This window comes from Equus asinus, chromosome 1, assembly GCF_041296235.1.
Source record: "Equus asinus isolate D_3611 breed Donkey chromosome 1, EquAss-T2T_v2, whole genome shotgun sequence".
NCBI lineage: Eukaryota > Metazoa > Chordata > Mammalia > Perissodactyla > Equidae > Equus > Equus asinus.
In genome coordinates, this window is record NC_091790.1 from 166,203,364 (window position 1) to 166,229,447 (window position 26,084).

The 26,084-nt window shown below is 40.1% G+C and overlaps 1 protein-coding gene across 4 annotated transcripts in view; it reads right to left on the reverse strand.

Moving 5' to 3' along the window:
• Window positions 1-26,084, reverse strand: part of ELMO1 (engulfment and cell motility 1) — a 521,525-nt gene that overhangs the window by 238,793 nt on the left and 256,648 nt on the right. The gene's annotated exons all lie outside the window — the stretch shown is intronic.

Genomic DNA, 26,084 nt, shown 5'->3' on the forward strand with positions numbered 1-26,084 from the left:
CTCCCTCTTCCTATTCCGTGCAGCCCTTCACCAACATATCATACAGCACTTTTACCATCAACTAAAGCAAATTCATGATGGCAGTGAGACTGGCTCTCTGATCACTGGCTTCTGGGGGTGTTAAAGGAAGCCAGAGACTCTCCCATCATTTTAGCATAAAAAGGTATAAATAAAGCAGTGTCATCACCTACTTACACCAGATATGGAAGACAGGAAGTCCCATGTGCTCGTGTTCAAGCAGGAATCTTCCACAGGAATACAGGGTGGTATGAGGGCAGAGAATGAGCAAAGAACCCAAAGAACAAGTCACGGCCTGATGGTTTTGGCAATAAAGTCCCAGTGTTAAACAGTTACGGCCACCATAGGACACCTGTCTTCAGTCTCCTCAACCTTAGAAGCTCTGTTAAAACCCGTCTCCTGACTCACCTAAGGAAAAGCCAATATTCTCCCATGTTAAACCAGCAAATAAACAAACAAAAAGCCTTATTTGTATCAGTGAGGTCCTGCCCGACACAGGAGTAATTTTACATTAGTAACAGAATCACGGAACAACCCAGAATGAAGTGTTAGCCCTTAGATCACATAGCCAACACCCATACCTCTTCTGAGGTCAAAGTGTAAGCCCAGCTTGAGATCCTCTCACCGAGACTTGGGGGCCACTTCTCCTACGTTCCCCCTTGGTACCAATGCTAATGGTGATTGGTCCCAGAAAGCCAAAGAGAAGAATTAGAAAGAACACTCAGCTGTCTCAAGGGGGCTGCACAAACTTAATTGTGATCATGAATTTTGAGCAAGTCCGTAAAACCAAACAAACATGCCAAAGGCCTAATATGATGACTTTAAATGGGCAGAGAACAAAGAACCTCATAATTATAGAAAGTATGCCAACCAGGAAAACAAACGAGAACGAATTAGAATCCCAGGGTGCTAGTCTACCTGATCCACCGCCCCATTTTATAGATAAGGGAAGTGAATCTCCAAAGTAATGAACCTAAAAGAGACAGCTTTAAAGGGTCAGACAAGAGGGCAGAGAAAGATAAATTGCAGCTTATATTTACTGAGAGCACTTATTTCCCAGGTCATGTTCTAAGTGCTTGCACTGATTGCCTCATTTAAAGCATATGTACTCCCACGTGACAGAAATACTAAACCATCCCACTTTACAGATGGAGAGACGGAGACAAAGAGCTGTTGTATAATTTGCCCAAGGTCACATAGCACAGAAATAAATAGAGCCAGCACAGGAACTTCGATGGCCTGACCCCAGAGCACACATTCTTGGTTACTGATTCCTACTGACACACATTATACCTATTCCTACTGAGAAAGGAGAGGATGAAATAATAAAGCTTTGATCAGCAAAGTCATTAACATGGTAACAAATGAATAGACAGTGTTGGGGGCTCTGGACAAAAATGATTTTCCTGGATCTACTTCTAACAGATTTGGTGACTTTATGCACGTTCCTTAACCTTAGTTTTCTCCCATAAAAATGGGGACAGGAATATCTACCCACAAAGGATTGTAAAGATTAAATGGAAAAAAAAAATGGAAGATCTCTTAGTGCCTGAGACATCTCAAATCCTCAATGATGGAGATAATTGATCTTCCATTGCTACAATAATTACATGAACTCTTGTTCCAGGGTGGTAGCATTTGCTTTACCGAAATATCCTTATAAATCTATAGCAAAGCTGTTGAAAAAAGACACACAAAAGAAAGCAAAACACAACTGCTTTAGACATTATGACACTTGCTCTATGGCAAAATAAAGACTCAGGTGAAATAAACAGCATTTCTGATTTAGGATTCCTGAGGTTCTTTCAGCATCTCTCGAGAACAGTGGTTCTCAAACTTGAGTGAGCATCAGAATCATCTGGAGGGCTTGTTAACATAGGCAGTTGGACTGCTCCCCCAGAGTTTGATTCAGCAGGTCTAGGGTGGAACTTAAGAAAATATGCAAGCAAGTAAAACAAAACCGAAATTCTTCTGTGGCACTGAGGGGACTGAGGGAGGGTTAGCAAAGCATTTCAGAGAATACTTAAAAATTCTTTTTAGCAGCATGCTCTTAGAAAAAAAGAAAAAAACACCACCTGTGCACCTTCCCTTATCTTTAATTGGCCATTTAGAGAAAGGCAGCTGTCCATGGTACATTTGGGGCTGAAGAGCCAGGCCTCAGGGCCTTTGGACAGGGTCAATGTCACAAGCAGCTGAGATGGAACGACCCAGTTAAGAGTGTGAACAGGGAAAAGAACCCCCAGAGCAGAGTGTGCAAAAACTTAAAGAGCTGTTTCCAAGGGCAAAATAACAATGCATTCCAGGAAAAGGAGAAAAAGAATGTATAAGGGGTCAGACTGGTAAAAAATCAAGTAGAAAGTGCACACAGAGAACTGAGATAAATAACAATCTGGACAAATGAGAAGAATGGTATAAAATCCAGCTAATGAGGTGAAATCTTTCAGAATAAAATTAGGCAATTGCACATACAGAGGCATAATAAAGGCTATAAATATAAAATGGCAAGGAATTGACTGGGTAATGGTGTAGTAATTAAAGCCTGGAGGTTCATAATAGACCTTGAATTGAACATTAATCAACCAAAAAGAAATGCCGCCTGCACTTTGATACAGTGTAAGAAAAGCAGGATGTATGAAGCACCAAGCAATCACACAAAACTCTGCTCAAAGCCCTCCCTTTGAGTGTGAAGTTGAGTACCACAAGAAGGAGCAAGGATACAATAACAGCAGAGATGGCTTGTGTTTGTGCCTGCACAGTGACCTCAGTGTCACCAAGGGAAGCTGAGATACCAGCTCTGTTGACTATTCTAAAAGCCAGAGGATAGCAGAAGCGATTTCCCAGCTGATGCGTGCATCAAAGAAACTGAACTAGAAGATCTCCTCTGTTACGCCAGTTCATGTGTTCCTGGGCTCAAAGATAGTGCAAGTGTGGCAGGCACCTGTAGGCAACACTAAAGGGTTGGAGAGGCAACATCTGGTTTCTTTAAAGCAGTGGTGTCCTAACTTGAACTTGCCTTAGAGTCACCCAGAAGCTTATTAAAACACAGATTTCTTGGCCCCACCCCCAGAGTTGCAATTCAGTTGTTTTGGGGTAGACCCAATAATCTGCATTTCTAACAAGTTCCCAGGTAATGTGGATGCTGCTAGTTTGGAATCACACTTTACAAACCGCTGATGTGTAAAGTTATGCCACGTCTATACTCCCAGTTTCCATCATTAGCAAATCTCTTCTTTTTAAAGATGTGGAATGCAATGAGAGTAGATGGAAGAAGAAATAAATCTGGTTGCGATTTTTTTTTCTGTGACTGATAAAAATATCCTTAACGAGTTAAAATCCACAGGGAGAGAATGCAAATTAATAGTTGCCAGAGGCTGGGGAAAAGGGAGACTGGGGAGCAACTGCTTAATGGGCACAGGGTTTCTCTTTGGGGTAATGATAATTAATGTCTTGGAACTAGATAGAGGTGGTTTGCACAACATTGTGAATGTACTAAATGTTGCTGAATACTTCACTTTGACATGGTTAATTTTATGTTCTGTGAATTTCACCTCAATTAAAAAAAGAGTGAATACCTATGGACAGATTACCGTGTGCAAACTCTCAAGTGTTTAACACGTTTCGTCCCGACAAGCCATCAAAGCAGGACTACATGTTACAAAGGATGAAACCACACCTTGTAGCTCAAGTAACATGTCAGAAGCCTAGCAGTTAAAATGTGATGCACTCGCGTCCTGAGTCCACAAGCAAAGTTTCTGTATGATTTCTACGCTGTAATTTGAACCATTTCTTGGGTGGCATGGAATGTTTCTATTTCCAAGCCAGGGTTTAGGACTGACTGACCAGATAGAGGCACTAGAAGTGATAGTTCAGAAATGGCCCAGGATGATAGTCCTACAGGATGCTCAAGGACAGCCACACTGAGTCTGTGAGGGGAGTGAAGCATGAAGCCCTTTCAAAGCCCCTCGGTATCCACTGATGGAGAATGGCTCCACCGTGTAGGGCTTAAATGCAAATCACATACACTTCCTTGCCATTTGCTTGTGAAAGCTCATGTGTATAATTATTTTGCAGATATATACGACCCCAGGTCTTCCCAAACTTTAAAGCACTCACAGAGGAGAATCTTGTTAAAATGCAGATTCTGATCCTGGAGAATGGGATCAGCCTGAGGTCCTGCATTTCTAATAAGCTCCCAGGGGATGCTGATGTTACCCGGTCCATGGACCACATTTTGAAAAGCAAGGTCTTATACTTTCCTAAATCTATCATCTGAATTCTAGCCCCAGTCTCCTCCACATCCTTTGACAGATTCATTCATTCAACAAATATTTCTTTTACGCATTTGTTATTGCTAAGTAACATGATAGATGCTAAAATTACATATATGAACAAAATACCATCTTTGGGGGCTTGCAATTTATTTGGAAGACACAAGGAGATAGGATTTGCTGGGTGGACAGACTTTCACTTGCTATGTACCTCTTTCATGTGCCTCTATATTGTTTGCATTTTTTTTTTATCCCCTTCACCCATTTCTCCCACTCCCATGCCCCACCTCTGGCAACCACCAATCTGTTCTCTATATTTACAAGCTTGACTTTCTTTTTTTTTTAGTTTCCACATATAAGTGAGATCATACAGTACTTGTCTTTCTCTATCTGACTTGTTTTACTTAGCATAATGTTCTTGAGGTTAATCCATACTGTTGCAAATGGAAAGATTTCATTCTTTTTTATGACTGAATAACATTTCATTGTATATATACCACAATTTCTTTATCCATTCATCCATCAATGGACACTTATGTTATTTCTATATCTTGGCTATTATAAATAATGCTACAATGAACATTGTATATACATTTTGCATATACATTTTGAGTTAGTGTTTCAACTTTCTTCAAATAAATACCTAGAAGAGGATTGCTGGATCATATGATAGTTCTACTTTTAATTTTTTGAGGAAGCTCTATACTATTTTCCATAGTGGCTGCATCAATATACATTCCCACCAACAGTGCACAAGGGTTCCCTTTTCTCTACATCTTCACCAACAATTGTTATTTCTTGTCTTATTGATAACAGCCATTCTAACAGGTGTGAGGGGATATCTCATTGTGGTTTTGATTTGCATTTCTCTGATAATTAGTGATATTGAGCATCTTTTCACATACCTGTACGTCTTCTTTGGAAAAATGTCTATTCAGATCCTCTGCTCATTTTACTCAAACTGCTTTTCTGCTATTGAGTTGTATGAGTTCTTTATATATTTTGGAAATTAGTCTCTTATCAGATATATAATTTGCAAATATTTTCTCTCATTCAGTAGGTTGTGTTTTCATTTTGTTGATGGTTTCTTTTGCTGTGCAGAAGCTTTTTAGTTTGATGTAGTCCCACTTACTTATTTTTGCTTTTGTTGCTTTTGCTTTTGATGTCAGATTCAAAAAATCATCACCAAGACTGATGTCAAGGAGCTTACTGCCTATGTTTTCTTCTGGGAATCTTATGGTTTCAGGTCTTATGTTCAAGTCTTTAATCCATTTTAAGTTAATTTTTGTGTATGGTATAAGATAGTGGTAGAGTTTCATTCTTTTGCGTGCAGCTGTCCAGTTTTCCCAACACCATTTATTAAAGATACTGCCCTTTTCCCATTGTATATTCTTCGCCCCTTTCTCATAAACTAATTGACCATATATGCATTGGTTTATTTCTGGGCTCTCTGTTTTCTGTTCCACTGATCTATGTGTCTGTGTTTGCATTTTTTACAAGGAAGTATTACTTTCTGTGATGAAAGCGTGTGTAAGATGCAATGGGGAGGCAGGGTAAGCTTCATCGAGAGGGTGAGCCTTGAGTTCAGTCTTAAAGGAGAAGAAACTGATTCCAGACTCTCTCCTGGGGCATCTTTTTAACATTCCAAACCAGAGGTAAGCTACGGAATGAAATAAAGATTAATTGAAACTGGGAAATGGATGCTGAATGAAGGCAGAGAAACCCCTCTGCATCTTGGGCAATATTACCAGTAAATCACAGGATCACAGGGTGGAATTTTGACTCACTCAACATTACATTACTGAATACAAATGCCTCCCGTCTCCTTCAATGGAATGCAAAGACACCAAGATGTTGGCGTTCTGACAGTCACTGTTGGATGAAAAATTAGGCTTGACATTTCTCGAGCCTGATTTCTTACTGAGAAATTGTTACCACTGTCTCAACAGTTATTGCAGTCTTAAAGCTAAGTTACACTCCACATATATTGTCTGAAACATATTTGGATATAATTTGCTTTACTAAACAAACGCCATCTAGGACAGCTAGTGATGAAATGAATTCCTGTAAGTCATATCATACCTCCTTTTCTCACTTAGCTCATAGATGTTTAAATTCACTGTGGTTTGGGAGAACACACTTGAGGGGATAGAAAGATGAGCAGAGAGAACTATTTCCTATCACCCTCTTCTGGACAATAATAAATCGGTCATTTCAGAAACATTTTCAAATAGAAAATGTTAATTTTACAATTATACACATATTAAATTGGCTATGATGGGAAAATTATTTATTTAAACCTAAATAATAAATTAGGCCATACGTTGTTTTACTTCAAGTTAAAGGCACCTGAAAAGGAAATCTTTCTTCTATTAAATCTAGCTTTTTAAGTGGAGTTCACCTCATTACGTCTCATTCTATATCAGCATCCCAAATCTTGGCTACTCCTGCTATAAGAGAGATCTCTTCCGTGGGACAGACCTCCTACAGGGTTTAGGTCCAGATGTGGCTTCCTTCTATGGAAATTGCCTCCCTTGACACCCCACCACTCCCCCAATTCCCCTCTTGTTTCTGTCTAAATTTCACTTCTCCTTCAGACCCAACCCAATGTCACTATCTCCATAAAATCTTATACAATTTCTTCCTATAAAAGCTCCACAGCCCTTTATCTATATCTTTCTTACAGCAGTTCTCACTTTCTGCCCCAAATTGTGGTGAAGTATATGTGTCTTACTTCTCCTGGGGGGGATCAAGCCCTTGAAGTCAGAGACCACGTCTCAGTGAACCGTGAATCTCTCCCACTGAGGCAGAGTCACACAGACACTAGGTGCTCATTAATGAACAGTTATTGAACATGTGAAAGCATAGCACGGGATACAACTCTGGCCTCTAGTTGGGCTGGCAGTGCCCATTGAGGGTACAGTGGGCATCTCTATGCTTTATGGTGAACAACTACTTGCCTGGTTTTAACATGAAAATTTCCATAATTTATTGTTTCCGTACATTCGCGTGCATCTTAACTGAGTTACAATCATCTTCTTATCCCCTGTCACCCATATTCCCCATTCTATTTCTCTGTGGATTTTATCAGAAGCAATGGCTTCTGTGTTGCTCCCGGCAACCTCCAACCCCACCCTTTCCTTCATGGGGGTGGGGGGGCGGCGCTCAGGACCCAGAAGTTACTTGGCAATTGGAGCACGGTGACACATGGAATCCAGGCTGTGGAGGAAAACTCATTTAGAAACCATCTGAGTCTACTGCACTGATATGCCCCTAGGGACCATGTGGCCAAGATGAAGGACAAACTGAGAAGCAAATTCTTACTGGGCCAAAGTCCACATTTCAAAGTCCTGTTTCAGGAAACTCCGCACTCATCTCCTTTGTGCATTGTGAAAACAAACATCTACAGAGCGTTGGAATGTGTGAAAAACATCCTTAGTTGCATGTTTATGGAAAACACTTGGCAAGTATTTTGCTATAAACGCTTCCTGTAAATACTGTGAGTGAGAACCAGTAGGAAAAAATGTATGAGATGACAAGGAGCCAGCTTCCTTAGCAAAGGAATGTCCCTCTCCATATACCTCACTAGGGGCTCCACTCCTCACCCACCTGTTACCAGGAATGAGGCCCCAGAATCAGGGGTGGTGACTAGGAGCAGAGGAGGGGCAACCTGCAATGGGGCCTTCAGGGCTGGCATCCTATGCTGCAGTTACTGAAAGAGAAACCCACTCGGGTTTCCTAGGTGATAATGCACCTAATAGGACCTCTTTCCCCTTTGTGTGTATTGGTACCAGTTGTGACTCCAAGTCTTCTGTTCCAGATGGAAAGAGGCCTTCAACACAAACCCAATTTTCCTTGCCTGATGACTTGGCTGTCTCTCAGTTAATTCTATGATGCTTTCAGGTGAAACATGAAAAAATGGAAAAGAGAATTAAAAGTATTCCTGGGACCAGCCTAGTGGTGTACTTGGTTGAGTTCACGTACTCTGCTTTGGCAGCCCAGAGTTCACAGGTTCAGATCCTGGGCATGGACCTATACACCACTCATTGAGCCATGCTGTGGTGGCATCCCACATACAAAAAATAGAGGAAAATTAGCACAGATGTTAGCTCAGCGACAATCTTCCTCAAGCAAAAAGAGGAATGTTGCAACAGATGTTAGCTCAGGGCCAATCTTCCTCACCAAAAACCCCAAAACATTAGTATTCCTTTACAGCAAGATTAATGAGGAAATTTCTCTTAATTACTCTACAGCTGACAAAGATCTCTGAAGATATGGATGGAGAGAGAAAGATAGAGTTACAGGCCAAAGCAAGGAATGCCTGTGGTTTTCTCAGGAAGCAACCTTGACCAGCCCAAAACTGCCTTCTGGAATGTACCAAGGCCCTCTTATGCCACATGAGGTACACCCTAGATACCATAGAGAGGCTGGTTACTCTTGTTCCCAATTAGCCGGCATGATAAATAGCATAAGTGTTTAAATATTAGGGAGATCAATTATCTCAGTTGTTGTATTCCAAAAAGACTACTTTCTCTTTCATTTCAGTATCCTTTCTTTAAAAACAAAAAAAGACACAATCATAATGTGCTTAAGGCTGCCAAGGTGAAGAGGCACAGCTGCCTTGCTGTCTTTGCGTTTGCACACGTGCCGAGTTCTGCCCTGCCTTCACATCCTTGTGTCCAGACCCCTCCCTCTACCTAAGGGTCCTCTCATCTGCACTTTATCAGAGCCTAATGATAAACATCCTCGCACAGCAATTCTTATGCTTATTTACAAAATTATTTCCTTTAAGTACATTTCTAGAAATGGAGACGTTACGTCAAAAGATCTCACTATTTCTGCCACTTAAAATATATCGATAAACCATCATTCAAGAAACTTGTGTCACTTCACACTCCCCAAAGCAATGGGAGAGAGTTCCCTTTAAACTCATTTCACCTTCAAAATCCCAAACACTGACAACACCAAATGCTCGTGAGGATGTGGAGGAACAGGAACTCTCATCGTTGCTGCTGGGAATGCAAAATGGTATAGCCACTTTAGAAGACAGTTTGGCAGTTTCTTACAAAACTAAAATATACTCTTATCATACAATCCAGCAACCATACTCCTTGGTATTTACCCAAAGGATTTGAAAACTTATGTCCACACAAAAACCTGCACAGAGATGTTTATAGCAGCTTTATTCATAATTGCCAAAACTTGGAAGCAATCAAGATGTCCTTCAGTAGATGAATGGATAAATAAACCGTAGTATATCCAGACAATGGAACGTTATTCAGCACTAAAAAGAAATGAGCTATCAAGTCATGAAAAGAAAGGGAAGAAACTTAAATGCATATTATTAAATGAAAGAAACCAATCTGAAAAGGCTACATTCTGTATGATTCCAATTATAAGACCTTCTGGAAAAGGTAAAACTATGGAGAGAGTAAAAAAGATCAGTGGTTGCTAGAATAGAGGGCAGGGGTGAGGGGTGAATAGATGGAGCACAGAGGATTTTTAGGGCAGTGAAAATACTCTATACAATACCATAATGATGGAGACATGTGATTACACACTTGTACAAACCCATAGAATGTACAACACAAGAGTGAACTGTAATGTAAATTATGGACTTTGGGTAATTATGATGTGTCAGTGTAGGTTCATTGATTCTAACAAATGTACCACTCTGATGGGAGATGCTGATAATGAAGGAGGCTGCGCATACATGGATGCAGAAGGTATATGGGAAATCTTTGTACCTTCCTCTCAATTTCACTATGAACCTTAAACTCCTCTAAAAAATACAGTCTTACTAAAAATAAAATAAACCATTTCATTTGGCCAATCTGGGCCTAGTATGGAAAAGGAAAATCTATGTGTCCCCAACATTCTCCCTAGATGGAAGAAGGAAAGGGCCAGGGAGCACCTACCTGTCCCAATTACCCCATAGCTTCAAGCTCCTTCCCCAGCCATGAACTGGACTGGTGGCAGCTGCTCCTGAATCCGGCAGGAGCCTGGGTTCCCTCATCTGGAGGCAGCTGCACCCTTCTATGGCTGGGTTGGTGATGAGGATGGGGGATTCCATTGTAGGCTCTTTGGGGAAGAATTCCTACATCAAGCATACTTTGATGAATAAAGATAATTAACAGAATTCGGAATTCGGAATTCTGAAGCTTGCTAGTTACTTCATTCTCCTCCTCCCACTACTACAAAATTCCAGTATAATCCAAGGCCCCAGTACCATATAAAGCCGCTCTCTTCCTGCCCAGAATCACCTCTTGTCAGTTCTTCAGCCCTTCTAGTAGTAGGTTCCTGGGGGGCTCTTGGTCCAGCTCTATGTCCTCCTCAGGTTCCACCCAGAGTGAGTCAGTAAGAAAGAAAGTGTCCCTCATTCAACTCCACCAGTTATTGGCATTGTGAACTGGACACACCACTCACTCATTGAAAAGATCAGGACACTGAGGTTAATCCTACTGATTCTACATAGTTCATCATACTGCTAAGAAGAGCAAATAGATCATGCATGTGAAGGCGAAAGCACTGGAGGGATTGAGTAAATAGTGTGCTAGAGCAGGTTAATTGCTAGAGCAGAAATTGTTTAACTTTCAAAAATTTTGCAAGCCATGAACCATTGGTAGCTTGAAATCAGCCATAGTGGGAGTATTCATACCATAGAAATTGGCAAATCACTTTTGTTTTGTTTTGTTTTTAAAAGCTTATTTACTAGCACACCACTGAATCAAATGTAAAGTACTAAAATTCACCACCAGAGCTGCCTGGACCCAAATTCCAAGTTAGTCTTTTACTACCTATCATAACAACGGACAAGTCACTTAGCATCTCTGAGCCTCAGTGTCCTCTTCTGAAAAATGGGTACAATAATAGTGTCAACTCTACAGAGTTGTGAGAATTCAATGAGCTAATATATTTAAAATGTTCATAATAGCACCTGGCATACATTCATTACTCAACATATTTTAGCTTTTATTTGTTCTTACCATTTACAGAGTAGAGCCCCAAGCTATAAGGATATCAGCAGAACTGATCCTTCTGCCAAAATAATTAACTAACCTTTGGTCTTCCTAGTGATTTTCTCGTACAGAACTCATGATTACTCATGTGACATACACATATTCTCGTGGCTTTCATAATTGAGGGTTTATATAAGGCCTAATACCATGGAGCTCATCAGACTTAACAAACTGTGGCCACTCTGATGGTTCCACCAGCTCACTGAAAGGCAGATTTCTTCCAAGTCTGGTTTCAGTTTTGATCCTCTGACATACATCACTTATGGCCATGAAGGACTTCAGAGGGGAAAAGAGGGAAGCAACACTGGTCAGGAATTCAACATATCAAATCTTTAATCATTCATTTAATGAATAATTTAAATGGCCCAGTGCTAGACAGTGAGGATAAAGGGCAAAAAAGACACAGTCCTTGCTCAGAAATGTCATGTTGGAGAGAGATAATGATCAAATAAAAAATTATGTGATTATATAACTCTAAATTGAGTAAGTGCTATAAAGGAAGTAACAAGGAAACAAAACCAATAAAAAATGGGCTAGAAGGATGAAGTCTTGAAGAAGGAATATGAGTTAAGTGGGCAAGGGGGTAGGGGCAGAGAAAAGAGGAGCTGAGTCAGCATGTGCAAAGGTCCTATGGCACAAAAGCATCACCATTCAAGAACTAAAAGGTCAGCCAACCTTGTTTTCCTAATCTTGGCAATAATGAGTTTGTAGACAGGGACGGATGACATATCAGAGTCTTGGATTCTAAAAAACCCCAAGTATAAGGACTCTTGTACAGAATAGCATTTGATAAACCAGCCAGAGAGTAGTTGTTAGGGCTATTTTGTCTGTTACTAATAGTGTTTCAGTTGCTTTATAAAATACAGTAACACTATTGTCTATTATTTATGATTTATACTAAATTTTAGAATCTTGGGTTTTACCAACGCAGGGGAAAATTTGATAAAATTAAGGTCAAGGTAAAAATAAAATTACCTGACAATGTCAAACACTCCTGGGTGTATCAGGTGTATTGCACAGTTCCTAAGGGAAAAGCTATTTTTACTGAATACAATGAGACGCTTGGGAACATTACCATCTAAACTTTATTAAACCAATACAAAATGTCTTCTGATTTGGTAGGCAGGTTGCTAATACTGGCTGGACTCTGGTCACATGAATTCAACTTAAAAACAAAAGTCAGCAGTGATTCACCCAAATATAAGCATAAGCATATCTGGGGGGGCAGGTATTTGGAGGCACACCAATAGAGCTGCTAATTTAGTTTCCATTCCAGGATGCACAAAGGTCAGAAGGACAGTTGCAGCCAGGGAGGTTATAACATGTTCCAGATGGAAACCTATTTCCATGGTTTCTTTCCCTAGGGTGTATGACAATCCAGCCAGAAGGCAGAACACCAGAACTCAGTTGATTCAGGCACTCACTTAACAGATATGTGCTGAGTGCCTCTGTGTACCTGCCACTGCTTTGGGAACTGGGGCACAGCAGAGACACAACACAGTCCCTGCCCTCAGGGAGCTTACATACTAGTGTAGGCAAATAGGCAATAAACAAAAAGGAAAATCTAAAGTGTATAAACAAGCAGTACATTTGGAGAAAAACAGAGGGGGCAAGGTGGACAAAGAGATTTATTCTACCTATTCTTACTTAATCTAACAGATGACAGTTTGTTTGAAATAATAACAGCAACAACGTATTGGGTGATTATAGTTTATGGATAAGTGAATTAAATGACAGCAACATAATAAGGAACAGGAAGGAGAAATTGAGGATGCTCTGTTATAAGTTACCTGCACTACTCGTGAAGTGGTTTTGTGTTATTTGAAAGTGGACTTAGTTTAGTTGTAAATGTATATTGCACACTCCAGGGCAGCGACTAAAAACTTTTAAAATAAGTATAATTGATACACTAAGAGAAGAGAAAAATGGAGGCATAAAACACTCAATTAAAATCAGAGAAGATAGAAATAAAGTGGAAGAAAGAAGGAAAGATGGAAGAAAGAAATGAATGAATGAAAAGAAAGACACACACAGAAAAAGGCAACAAATAGAAAACAGAAAGAAATATGGTAGATACTAATACAACTATGTCAACAATCACTTTAAATGTGAATGATCTAAATACATCAATTAAAGAACAGAGTCTGTCAGAGTGGATAAAAAATCAAGACCCAAGTTTATGTTGTATACAAGAAATCCACTCTAAATATAAAGATGCATACAGTCTAGAAGTAGAAGGATAAAGCAAGATATATCTTGATAACACTAATCAAAAGAAAACTGGAGTAGTTTAAGACTTTCAGAGCAGACTTCAGAGCAAAGAAAATTATCAGGGATAAAGAGAGGCATTAGATAATGATAAAGAGGTCAATTATGTAAGGAGATATAATAATCCTTAAATGCATGGACTAACAACAAAGCATCAAATTATGTGGGGCAAAAATTGATAAAACTGCAAGGAGAAATAGACAAATCCACTATTGTAGTTGGAGACTTGAACATCTGTATTTTGGTAATTGATAGATCCAGCAGGCAGATAATCAGTAAGTATATAGTTGAATTGAACAGTACCATCAATCAACTGGATCTAAATTGACAGGCATAGAATACTTCATTCAGCAACAGCAGAATACAGAGTCTTCTCAGGCTCACATGGGACTTCCACAAGATAGACCATATTCTGGGCCATAAGACACATCTCAATAGATTTAAAAGAATAAAAATAACACAAAGTGTGCTTTCAGACCACAACGGAATTAAACTAGAAATCAGTAACCAAAATACAGCTGAAAAATCCCAAAATATCCAGAGATCAGACAGCACACATCTAAATAACACATGGTTCAAATAAGAAGTCTCAAGAAAAATTGGAAAATATTTTGAACTAAATGATAATTAAAATATAGCTTTTCAAAATTTGTGAGATGCAGTGAAAGCAGTGCTTGGAGGGAAAACTGTAGCATTCAATGGTTATATTAGAAAAGAAGAAAGATGTGAAATCAATGATCTAAGCTTCCACTTTAGGAAGCTGGAAAAAGAATAAATTAAATACAAAGAAAGCAGAAGAAAAGAACTAATAAGTATTAGAGCAGAAATCAACTAAATTGAAAACTGGAAAAGAATAGAGATAAATCAATGAAGCCATAAGTTGGTTCTTTGAAAAGATCGATAAAAATAACTTCTACCATGGCTAACCAAGAGAAAAAGAGAAAAGATAAATTACCAGCATCAAAAATGAAAGAGGAGCCATGACTACAGACCCCATGGATAGTAAGAAGTAGTAAAGAAATATTATAAACAACTCTATGCCCACAAATTTGAAACTTAGATGAAACAGACCAATTCCTAGAAAGACACAATCTACCAAAAATCACACAAGGAAAAACAGATAATCTAAATAGGACTATATCTAGTAAAGGAATTGAATCAATAATTAGTAAACTTCTAAAACCAAAAGCATTCAGATGGTCCAGATGATTTCATTGGTGAATTCTACCAAACATTTAAGGAAGAAATCATACCAATTCTCTACAACCTGTTTCAGAAAATAGAAGCAGAGGAACACTTTCTAATTCATCCTATAAGGGCAGCATTACCTTAATACCAAAATCAAAGACATTACAAGAAAGGAAAACTACAGACCAACAGCTCTCATGAACATAGAGGCAAAATTCTCAAAAAATATTATCAAATAGAGGGGCCAGCCCTGTGGCCGAGTGGTTAAGTTCACGCACTCAGTTTCCTGCGGCCCAGGGTTTTGCTGGTGCAGATCCTGGGCGCGGACGTGGCACCACTCGTCAGGCCACGGTGAGGCAGCGTCCCATGTGCCACAACTAGAAGGACCTACAACTAAAAATACACAGCTATGTGCTGGGGGGATTTGGGGATTAAAAAGCGGAAAAAAAAACAGAAGATTGGCAACAGTTGTTAGCTCAGGTGCCAATCTTTAAAAAAAATATATAGATATTATCAAATAGAATCCTACATTGTTTTTAAAAAATTATACACCACAATCAAGTGGGATTTATTCCAGATGTGCAGGGTTGGTTCAACATTCAAAAATCAATTAATGTAATCCCCATCTCATCAACAGACAAAAGAAGAAAAATCATATGATGATTATTAATGTATACAGAAAAAGCATTTGACAAAATCCACTATCCATTCATGCTAAAAACTCTCAGCAAACTAGGAACAAAGGGTATTATGAGCTACATTGTATCCTCTCCAAATTTATATACTGAAATCCTAACCCCTAGTGCCTCAGAAAGTAATTGTATTTGGAGATAGAGGGATTTTTGGTTTTTGTTTTTTGCTGAGGAAGATTCATCCTGAGCTAGCATCCATGTCAATATCCCTCTATTTTTTAGTTTATGGGCCACCAGCACGGCATGGTCGCTAACAGAGTGGTCCGCACCTGGGAACCAAATCCAGGCTGCCAAAGTAGAGCATACCGAACTTAACCACTAAGCCACCAGGGCTGGCCCTGGAGATAAGGTTTCTAAAGAGGTAACTAAGTTAAGATGAGGTCTTTAGGGTGGGTCCTAAACCAATATGACTGGTGTCCTTATATAGACAGGAGGAAGACCACGTGAAGACACAGGGAGAAGACAGCCATCTACAAATGGAGGAAAGAGATCTGAGAAGAAACCAACCCTGCTGACAACTTGACCTCAGACTTTTGGCCCCTGGAATTGTGAAAGGATATGTGTCTGTTGTTTGAGCCATCCAGTCTATGGCGCTTTGTTGTGGCAGCCGTAGAAAACTAATACTGAGGGGAACTTCATCAACTTGATACAGAACATCTATAAAAAATCTACAGCTAAGAGCATATTTAATGGTCAGAAACTTGACTCTTTCCTCCTAAGATCAGGATCAAGGCTAGGATGTTGTCTTTCACTAGTCCTACCCAACATCTTACTTGAAGTCCTAGCTAATGCAATAACATAAGAAAAGGGCATAAAAAAGTATACTGATTAGGAAAGAGAAAATAAAATGGTTTGTACACAGATGACATGATTGTCTATCTAGAAAATTCCAAAGACAATGAAAAAATTCCTGAAACTAATAAGCCTTTATAATAAGGTTGTAGGATATTGGTTCATCAAATGTAACAAAGTACCACACCAACGTGAGATGGGAATAATATGGGAAACCCTGTGTGAGGGGGTAAACGGGATATATGACAGACCTATGTACTTTCTGCTCAATTTTTCTATAAACCTAAAACTGTTCTAAAAAATAAACTCTATTACTTAAAATAATTAAAAATCCAATGAGGCCTATCACACCTTCCAACTCTAGACACACAGAAGAAAGGATTCCCAGACACCTTTCCCTCTTAAAGGAACAGGCAGAAGTGAGCCGCAGCTTCTGGAACTTCTGCACCACAACACAGTGGAGCAATTAGCACAAAAAGAGGGGAAGTGGGGCTGGCCGTGTGGCGCAGTAGTTAAGTGCGCACGTTCTGCTTCTCAGTGGCCCGGGGTTCGCCGGTTTGGATCCAGGGTGCAGACGTGGCACCGCTTGGCATGCCATGCTGTGGTAGGCGTCCCACGTATAGAGGAAGATGGGCACGGATGTTAGCTCAGGGCCCTGCTTCCTCAGCAAAAAGAGGAGGACTGGCAGTAGTTAGCTCAGGGCTAATCTTCCTCAAAAAAAAAAAAAAAAAAAAAAGGGAAAGCAACAGCAATTCCCCAGCACAGCAGCTCCTGAGCTCTGCACAGAAAAGGTACAAAATGCACAATTAAAGGTAGAAGTTTGATCAATTACACCAGAAAGGAGGTGGCTTGTCACAGAGCAGGTACTCAATAAATATTTATTGAACTAGCATAGTGAAACATAAAAATGGACAATATGGACTGAGAGAGAACAAGTTTAGAAAAAGAACGGGAAGATACTACTGGGTCTAAGATAGATACCCCAGGACACTAACTGTTGGCTAAGGGCTTCCTGACGACTCTGGGGAGGGGGTCATCCACACGCGAGGCTGTCTGTAGCTTCTAAGCTTGCAGTTCGCAATGGGCTTAGGTTTACAGTGTGTCAACTGAATATAGTTCATTATATAGTTTGGTTTCATTTTTTTTTTCAAGCAATCTATAACTGTTTTTTAAAGTCCCACTGTGTTTTAAAGTTTAAAGAAAAAACAAAAATGGAAAAACCTTCAGATATAGCTAAGTAAAAAATTCTGAACCTTACACCCGGCTTGGGCTGGTAGCAAAGGAGCATGAAACAGATAACTGCCATGTTTCAGTCCTGTTTGAGTTTCAGATACTGAATCCAGTACCCAGAGAACTCGGGTGGTGTGAACGCAGAGCGTACACATTGCTATATCTAGTAGTCATTAATGTATGTGGAACCTGCCCGCCCTCCCTCAGACGATGAGTCTTCTGAGATGAAACCAGGTCGGTGTTGAACAATGATCTCATCCTGAGGCCTGAAGCACTCCATTCAAATCATTGGCTTTGGAAGTCAGAAATTCTGCCTTCCAGCGCAATTAGTAAATCTAATCACATTTATTCACACTCTCAAGGGGTCCTGATTTTTTGGCAGTAACAGCTTGGTTATTCACATTCAACAAAATTAATGCTGCTATTTTTGAGACATGAAAAAACTGTAAATAAAAACAACCCTCCAAGCTGTGGACCTTGGTCAAAGAAAGGATAAAAATAAAAGCAAGGAATAAAGTATTTAAATGAATTATTAGACAAAGAGTCATTTTAAAGTTCCAGAAACGCTGTGCCTTGGGGTCCTTGTTATTCTAAATTGAATCTGTGCTCCAGATCCCCTAGAAGGAAAACGTCACTCAAATAAAAACGGTTCCTTTACATGAAACTGTGTGTTTAACTGGAAACATGTAATTTCATTAAAAAAAATTAGGAGCAATTGCTGCTGAGGCCGTTTCAGGGACAAGGGGAGGGGAGGATCTGTCAGCACCATAGGAACGAAAAAATGATGTGCCACCAAGCTTTACTCCAATCATTTGCTTCATAGTTAAGTTTAATTACACATTACATGCTGTCCTGTAATTATGTTGCTTGGGAAACTGCCAATTTCCCCCTTGAAATGTTAAAAGTTCCCTAATTTATTTTAAAGACTCAGCATTGCCTCCATCAGCACCCTGCCTTAGTGTATATAGGATGCCTGGTTCCGGTCCCTTGAAATGCAGGCTGATGGGCAGCAAGGGGTCTAGTGCATGGTCTGACATATAATACAGAGGGCTGACCGTGCTGTGAGGCCCCAGCATACTGGTCCAGGGTCTTTACAATGAGATCTGATGACTTTTCTTCTTTAAAATTTACAAGCAGAGAATTTGAGAAGCATGCCTGTTCCTTTTCCCTACTCTCGGGAGGTTGAAATTAAAGTCCTTTCTTCTCAGCAAAAGAATAAATACCGAATACCAGATGAAGCACCTGCTCTCCAGGAGTTGACAACAAGGATGGAAGGACAAGAAACACTGAGCACATAAATCTGAAGCCCCCAGGAGATGGAACATTAATCAAGTGAAACTTTATGGACTGAGAAAGGGGAAGGGCAAGTGAAGTGGTTCAAGGACCTACTGTGTGCTGACACTGCACCAGAACTTCACAGAGGTCACTGCAGACCACCAGTGTCAGTGGCCACTAAGTCAAGTCCATCAAGTACTCGGCAGATAACTAGATGCAAGAAGCAGCCAGACGGAATATAACAGGGAGTTCTGGGGCCCGTGGGTATTTGGGGGGGCAGTGTATACCCTGCCTACAGGCAATTCAATTTCTCTTCTCTATAAATACACTGTGCCAGCTGAGCAAAACACATCCATAAGACTCATTTGAACTGTGGCTGCAACCCCTATATGAATCCACAAATCCCTAAAAGGCACAGGCTATGAACACTGGAAGCAGACTGCTTGGGCTTAAATTCATCTCGGTACTTCCTTAGCTGTGTGACCTTGGGCAAGCCACTTAATCTCTCTGTGTGTCAGTTTCCTCATCTATAAAATGGAAATACAATAGTGCTGACCATATAGAAGTGTTGTGAGAAATTAATGAAAATGTTTAGCATAGTTGTTATCTCATAGCAAGCTCTGTGTTTGCTATTATAATTATGTTTATGCCCTCTGACACAGGAGAGAGAAGCTGAAAAGAGTTTCCCCCAAATGGCTTTGAGGTGGGTCTCAACGGACAGAGAGATCTAGGTACTGGAAGAAGAGGGTACAAAGGTTAGCTTATCTTCCCATGTCTGGGATCAGTGAAGGGAAGATTACAAATAACGTATGTTAAGTACTCAAAATACAGTAAAGGCTTAAAAGATGATAGCCTTTCTCACACCACATCATCTCACAGCATTTTCTTTTTAGTACTGCCTCAAGAACCAGGCCTCCCATGTCCCATTGGTGAGTTAGGGTCTAAACCAATATTTCTCCCAACTATTTTATTAAAATATTGTTTACTATATATGCATCATGAGAAGGAAGAATCCATTTAAAGCTTTTGAAATAGTGTAAACATACTTTAAATGTTTCATCTGTTAAAAAATGGCTATCATAAAAGAACCTTGAGAAAACAATTCCTAGGTACAAATATCCATCTTTTCCCATAATCTCATTTACTTGACATATTATAAATATTTCTGTTCTGAAATATTGGTATAATATTAGAAACATACATGTTCCCTGGCTCACAACTGCATGAAATCGTTGTAATTAATCTTATTTTTAAAGGCTGTTTTTCTCCTTTTCAGATAATTCATTATCTTCTATCACAGTCATCCCGTACAAAGATATTCCAACTGGATGAACGTTGATCATAAATTATGAGGGATGTTGAGGCAAGAATTGTAGGGTACCTAAAGAAGAAGTTGCTTCCAGAATATCCTCTTTATTTTGTTACTGGAAGCCCCGAGATTTTATAAATTCTGTAGTTAGTTGGGTAACAGCCTCATTAAGAAAACACTTTATTTTTAACATAGCACCGCAGCAAAGAAAACATACAAGAGGGGTCGGATGTGTTCTACTCCATATTGACTCTACACCAGAACATTCCTCTAAGAAGTGGTGCCATTGTTCAGAATTGGGTCACTGGAAAAGGAAGCGAGTCCTAAGTGATTCTGATATAAACAGTTTGATAATTTATGAAACAGTGAAATATTTACCTGCTAATATACTATGGAAAACTGCAAAGAAGTGTCAAGTAAAAGTTTTATGACTTGATAGATGCACCCAGGATAGGTCATAACTAAAAATCCAGAAGGAAATAAGAAACACTCCAAGAGGAGGAAAAAAAAAGGAAAACAAGATAAAACAAACAAAAACCCTACTCTCTTCCTTTGCTTGCTGTTCTATTTTCTGGTAGCCAAGCACTTCTAGATGCTGCCTTTCTTGTTGACCATCATGCCCACTGCGCATGGCCCCAGGCCAGCAGATGGTACGTGTTTGATATTGTTTCCTGAATGAGTCAATGAGTGAATAAATGAATGTTGAAAAGGATTTTTCTTCTTTTAGTTAGATGCTTTTTAGCATCTAAGAAAATGGACTGCTTTTTGTTTTCTGTGTGAATTTTTTTTCCTCTGAAAAAGATATAAGCAATAACAGAAACATCTCATTTGCATGCCTTTGACCTCATTGTTGCACATTTAAATAGGCGATCTGACTATTTGAAGGTCTGGGATTAATGCAGAGCACACTTCTGTCTGGCTGACATGTCAAGAGGGGGCCAGACAACTGACAATAGGTTCTGAACCTCTGCTAATCTTCTGAAATACTTCCTCACGCCACTTCTCATTCTGAAACTAATGACCACATATGAAATCTGGAAGCCTTGCAGCGATATCTTCACCAGGCTCATTTATTCCTTTAAATAACATCATCTGAGTGTCAATCAAATATTTGGTAATATGGTGATATACAGGAAAAAGACAACCTTCATTTTCAAAGGATTTCCAATCTAATGAAGACAATGTGCTACTGTACATAAAGTTTGTAACAAAATGGAAAGAGAAGGTGTCATCTCTATTACTTTTAGGAACAGCTTCCAGATCATGCTAGATTTAGGAAGATCATAACTGAATACAAACACTTGCTTGATGGTCCCATCAATTTTCCATGCCTTCTGATCATGCCTCTTTGACTCTGCCCCTTTCCCTCCACGTCAAGAAGGACAGACCTGTTGTGTCCATCGCACTCCAAGCCCAGAGACAGGAGGCTGCAGACTGGAAAGAGCCTGAGATTTGGAGACCAAAGACGTAAGTTCAAATTCCACTTGTCTACGGGCTGTTTGACCTAGCAGAGCTCTCAGCACCTCTATGAGTCCCAGTTCCTGACTCTATAAAATGGTGATAACAATGCTTATCTCACAGTCTTCTTGAAGACTGAGCTAATCTATGGTGCATGTCTCATATGTTACCCAACCCACACTAGGTACTCATTTTCTCTGATTAAACAGGGAAAAACAAATATTACCATGAAGAATTAACTCCATTCAGAAACCACTATCTTTCAGTTGTAGCATTTTTTTTCTTAAACATCTTTTTATTATCCCACTTCCACCTCAGACCTGGCCATCATGTGTTTGGGAGCCTTAGGTTTCCTCGTCATTACCTCCTGCTTTGTGACTGAATCTCGGTTCCCACAATAGCCAGTATGAGTGTTGAACTAAATGAAAACCAAGTCATTCGGGTTTCTCAGTAGCTCCCAGTGAATAATTAAATACACCAAGAATATATGTTGCAAGTCCAAAGTTTTTATTTCCAATGGAGTCACTAAGTTTCGTTTTTCCACAACACTGAGAACTGCCATTCCAGGGAGGGAAAAAAAATAAAAACAAAATCAAAACATACAACACACTCAGCTCTGTACTATTATCCTGTCTGTGAAATAATAACAGCAGGATCCTGGGAGTGAGCCAAGCACTGCCCCCCGCCTCTCACAGAGAGAGACTTGGTGGGGAGGGCTGGGGAGTGAAGCATCTCCAGAAAAAGTACAGGCAATTCTGCCCAGAGTAAATAAGACCCAGAAGTCGGAAATCATGCTTTGCCTTCAGATTTTACTCCAGGCACAGCGGGATGCTCAGATTTGCAATTCCTCCTCATGTTCTGTGTCTGTCCAACTGTGGGCTAATTCAATTTCATCCACTGCTTTCATTAGGACACAGAGAGCTCATTCAAATATTACAGGAGAAATCAGGCTGCCTGTCAACAAATTCATGTTGCAAAAATATACCTTTATATAACTGTTAAAGGCCATGATTCTCAGATGATAAAAAAAAAATGAATTGATCATTGGCAAGAGACCATTTGAATAAAACTAAAGAAACTCTTTACTTAAGTAATAAGAAATTATTAAAATCCACTATGTGCCAGGTACCACAAGAGGTAGACTTGAGGTCCAGGAGTGGTCCCCAAAGCATTCTGAACTCTGTTTAGAAAGGTCATTGTAGCAGCGGGCAGGGAAGGTGGGTTCAAAGGTACCAGACCTTAGCAGGGAGGCCAGTAAGATAATATAACAATCCAGATGGATAGATTGCAGGGAACGAGAAAGTTTAAAGATGTAGAATATATAGAATGTGGTGTCCACATGGGTTTGAGCTCTGCTTCCCATATGTCACTGCCTACTAGACAGGTCCACCTGGACACATGTCCCACATGCATATAAGGGTCTGGATGTCTCCAAATGAATGCCCCCTTACAGACCTGCACTATTTCATTAACGACACCACCGTCTGTCCATTCGCTCAAGCCAGTAATCTCCCTCTTCCTCTGAGACAGTCCAGGTTATTTTAGCTCCAGAATAACTCATTCAAACTGCTTCTCCCCTGGGCCACTGCCACTACCCTAATTCAGGTTACAATCATTCCTCTATAGTTTCCCAAATTTTATTTTTGCTGCTAGTCTTGATTTCTCACATTTGTTTTCTGGCAGGAGAGTGATTTTTCTAAAATTAACTCTCATCATCTTTACTTAAAACAGTTTCAGAAATTCTTCACTGCCTTTAGGTCAAAGTCCAAACAGCTTAATGCAGCCTAAAAGGTTCCTCATGAGCTGGCCCACATTTGCCTCTCAAGCCGTGATCATATTCTCCACTCCCTGTTTCAGCCATACTATACTATTTTTGGTTCCCTGAAAAAACACATGCCTTTCTTCCTTTGCTGTGTGTTTCCCTTTACTTAGAGTTCTCTTCCACATCCCCTTCCTTTCTGTACTATGAAAGAGATCTTAATGTAGATGCCACTTCCTCCAGGAAGCTTTCCTGACCTGATCCCACCTCTACATTGATAACTCTCCTCTGTGTCCCTAGTATCCCCCTTGCCCAGTCAAAACACATTCCAGTGACTCAGAAAGTTTGTTGTTGTATTGCCATCGAGTGGATTCCGACTCCTAGCGACCCTGTGCACAGCAGAGAGGAACCCTATCTGGTCTTCTTGCTCTATCCTCTCACCTCCCTGTGCTACATCAGACAATGCTCTGCTGCTATTCATAGGGTTTTCATGGCCCATTTTTTTTCAGCAGTGGGTGGCCAGGTCCTTCTTCCTACTCTGTCTTAGTCTGGAAGTTCCACTGAAATCTGTCCACCACAGGTGACCCTGCTGGTATTTGAAATACTGGTGGCATAGGTTTCAGCATCACAGCAACACACAGCCACCACAGTAATGACAACCAGCAGATGGGCAGTGTGGTTCCCTGACCAGGAAACAAACCCAGGCCCGGTGGTAAGAGCAATGAATCTTAACCACTAGATCACCAGGGCTGGCCGGCTTGGAAAGTACCTGGTATTTATTTCTTTACACCCTCCCTCACCCCTCCTTTCCATCTCCGAACAGTAAACTCCTTAATGACAAGACTCATGAGTGACTTGATCCTTGGAGAATCCCCATCACCTAGCTCAGGGCTGGGCATTTGATAGTTAGTAAACATGCACAGCCTGAGTGATTGGGAAGAAAAAAGGTCCACAGACAGAGTCTTGGGGATCATGTTCATTTGATGGGCAGGCAGAGAGAGAGAAACCCACGAGAGAGACTAGGAGAAGTGGCCAAGGAGAGAACCAAGACAGACACACTGCTGGCAGGCAAAATGAGAGAACCGGTCAATGGGAAACAGTATCCAGTGTCAACAGGAGGGCAAATGAGATGAAGGGAAAGGAGAGTGCTCTGCATTTGGAAGGAGACCAGCTTGTGGAAAGTGACGGGTGGAAGTCTTGGTGCAGGGTGTTGAAAAGTGAGTGGCAGGTGAGTTAGAACAGAGGGCAAGGAGACAACTTGGAAAAATATGAACACGCAGTGTTTGAGGGAACAGGATAGCTGGGGGTTGAGGGATGTCAAGGGTGAAGAGGGAATATCTGTGTGTGTGTGTGTGTGTGTGTGTGTGTGTGTGTGTTACAATTCCTTTGAAAAATCTCAACCATAAATGTGACTGGTAAAGTGGATGGCGAGGCTATTCAGGTACAGAATAAGTATTTATTAATGAAAGATATAAATAATAAATGAATAACTGCATTCGACCAGGAGATTTACCTGGTCAAAAAGAAAAGAGCAAATTTTATCAAAATGTAAACTTAAAAAAAGAACCCATCTTTATGCTTCAGAAGAGACCACTCAACTCAGAGATGAAAATTTCATTAACTGTGTGGGATGAGTGTTTCGACTGTCTGTCTCACTACTTCACCATCCCTGGGATATCTGTTTTCATCATCACCACAAAACTTCCTGCAGAATGCCTCAGACTTCGTACATGACCCCGTAACTCCTTCCGTTCGTGTAAATAGCTTTAGCTTTCCAAATCCAGTCGGATCCAAAGTCAGATGGGACACAGAAAACACCAAGAAAGGGACAGTTTTGAGAAAATAAAAGATATCTTAGTTATAGGAATGTCTAACTAATAAAGAAAAGCGCATATGGACAAAAAGAACCACATTTTTCTTTACGAATAGTTTTCTCTTTTAAGTCCTTATCACAGATAAAGTTCTATCAGGTTGCCATGGTATTAATTTCACTTATAACAGTTTAGAGAGCGCATTGAGGAAAATGGGCTTAAAATGTTAAACTATTTTTCATGAGACATATGCTTCTCATGCAATTAACAATACATTCAGCATCACTAAGCTCTAATTTTAGAAACACTCATCCACAAACATTAATCAGTTAATGCTAAATTCAATTTCTACTTGGCTTCTTATTTTCACACTCAACTCTCCAAGGCTATCCTACATGGTATCTCAGGAATATTAATTTACTTACTGGGAGAGCAGATTACATTCCTAGAAAAAAATCTGTGCAATAAATATATACACATGTAAGCCAAATGGAACTTTCAAGAAAGAACAATTTTCTGATGGAAAACTATTTCTTATCAAGCACCTGATCCCAAACCCTTTGGATAAATACATGAAAGACTTTATATAATCAAATTACAAAGAATATTTCAGTTTAAGTCAAAGCTCATTAAATTGCATATACAGACAAACACATAAAGTTAAAAATACAGTGCCATAGGGAACTCAGAGACCTGGTATGACTTTCTTCAAGGGGGCCACTACTGGGTAGGAGACTTTTTCACTGTGCAGACTGTCCCATGCATTACAGGTTTTGGCCAGTAGCACCGCACTGGGCATGCTGACTACCAAAAAGACATGTCACACATTTCTCAACGCCCCCTGGGGAACGCTGCTCCACTGTTTAGAGAAGAAACTCTAGCGCAGACAAAAGGAATTGCCCACATTTACATCTCTAGACAATGACAGTGCCAGGTCTCGAACCCTGGTCTCCAGGAAGCCAGTGCCGCCAAGAGGGATCCAACAGAGAATTTCAGT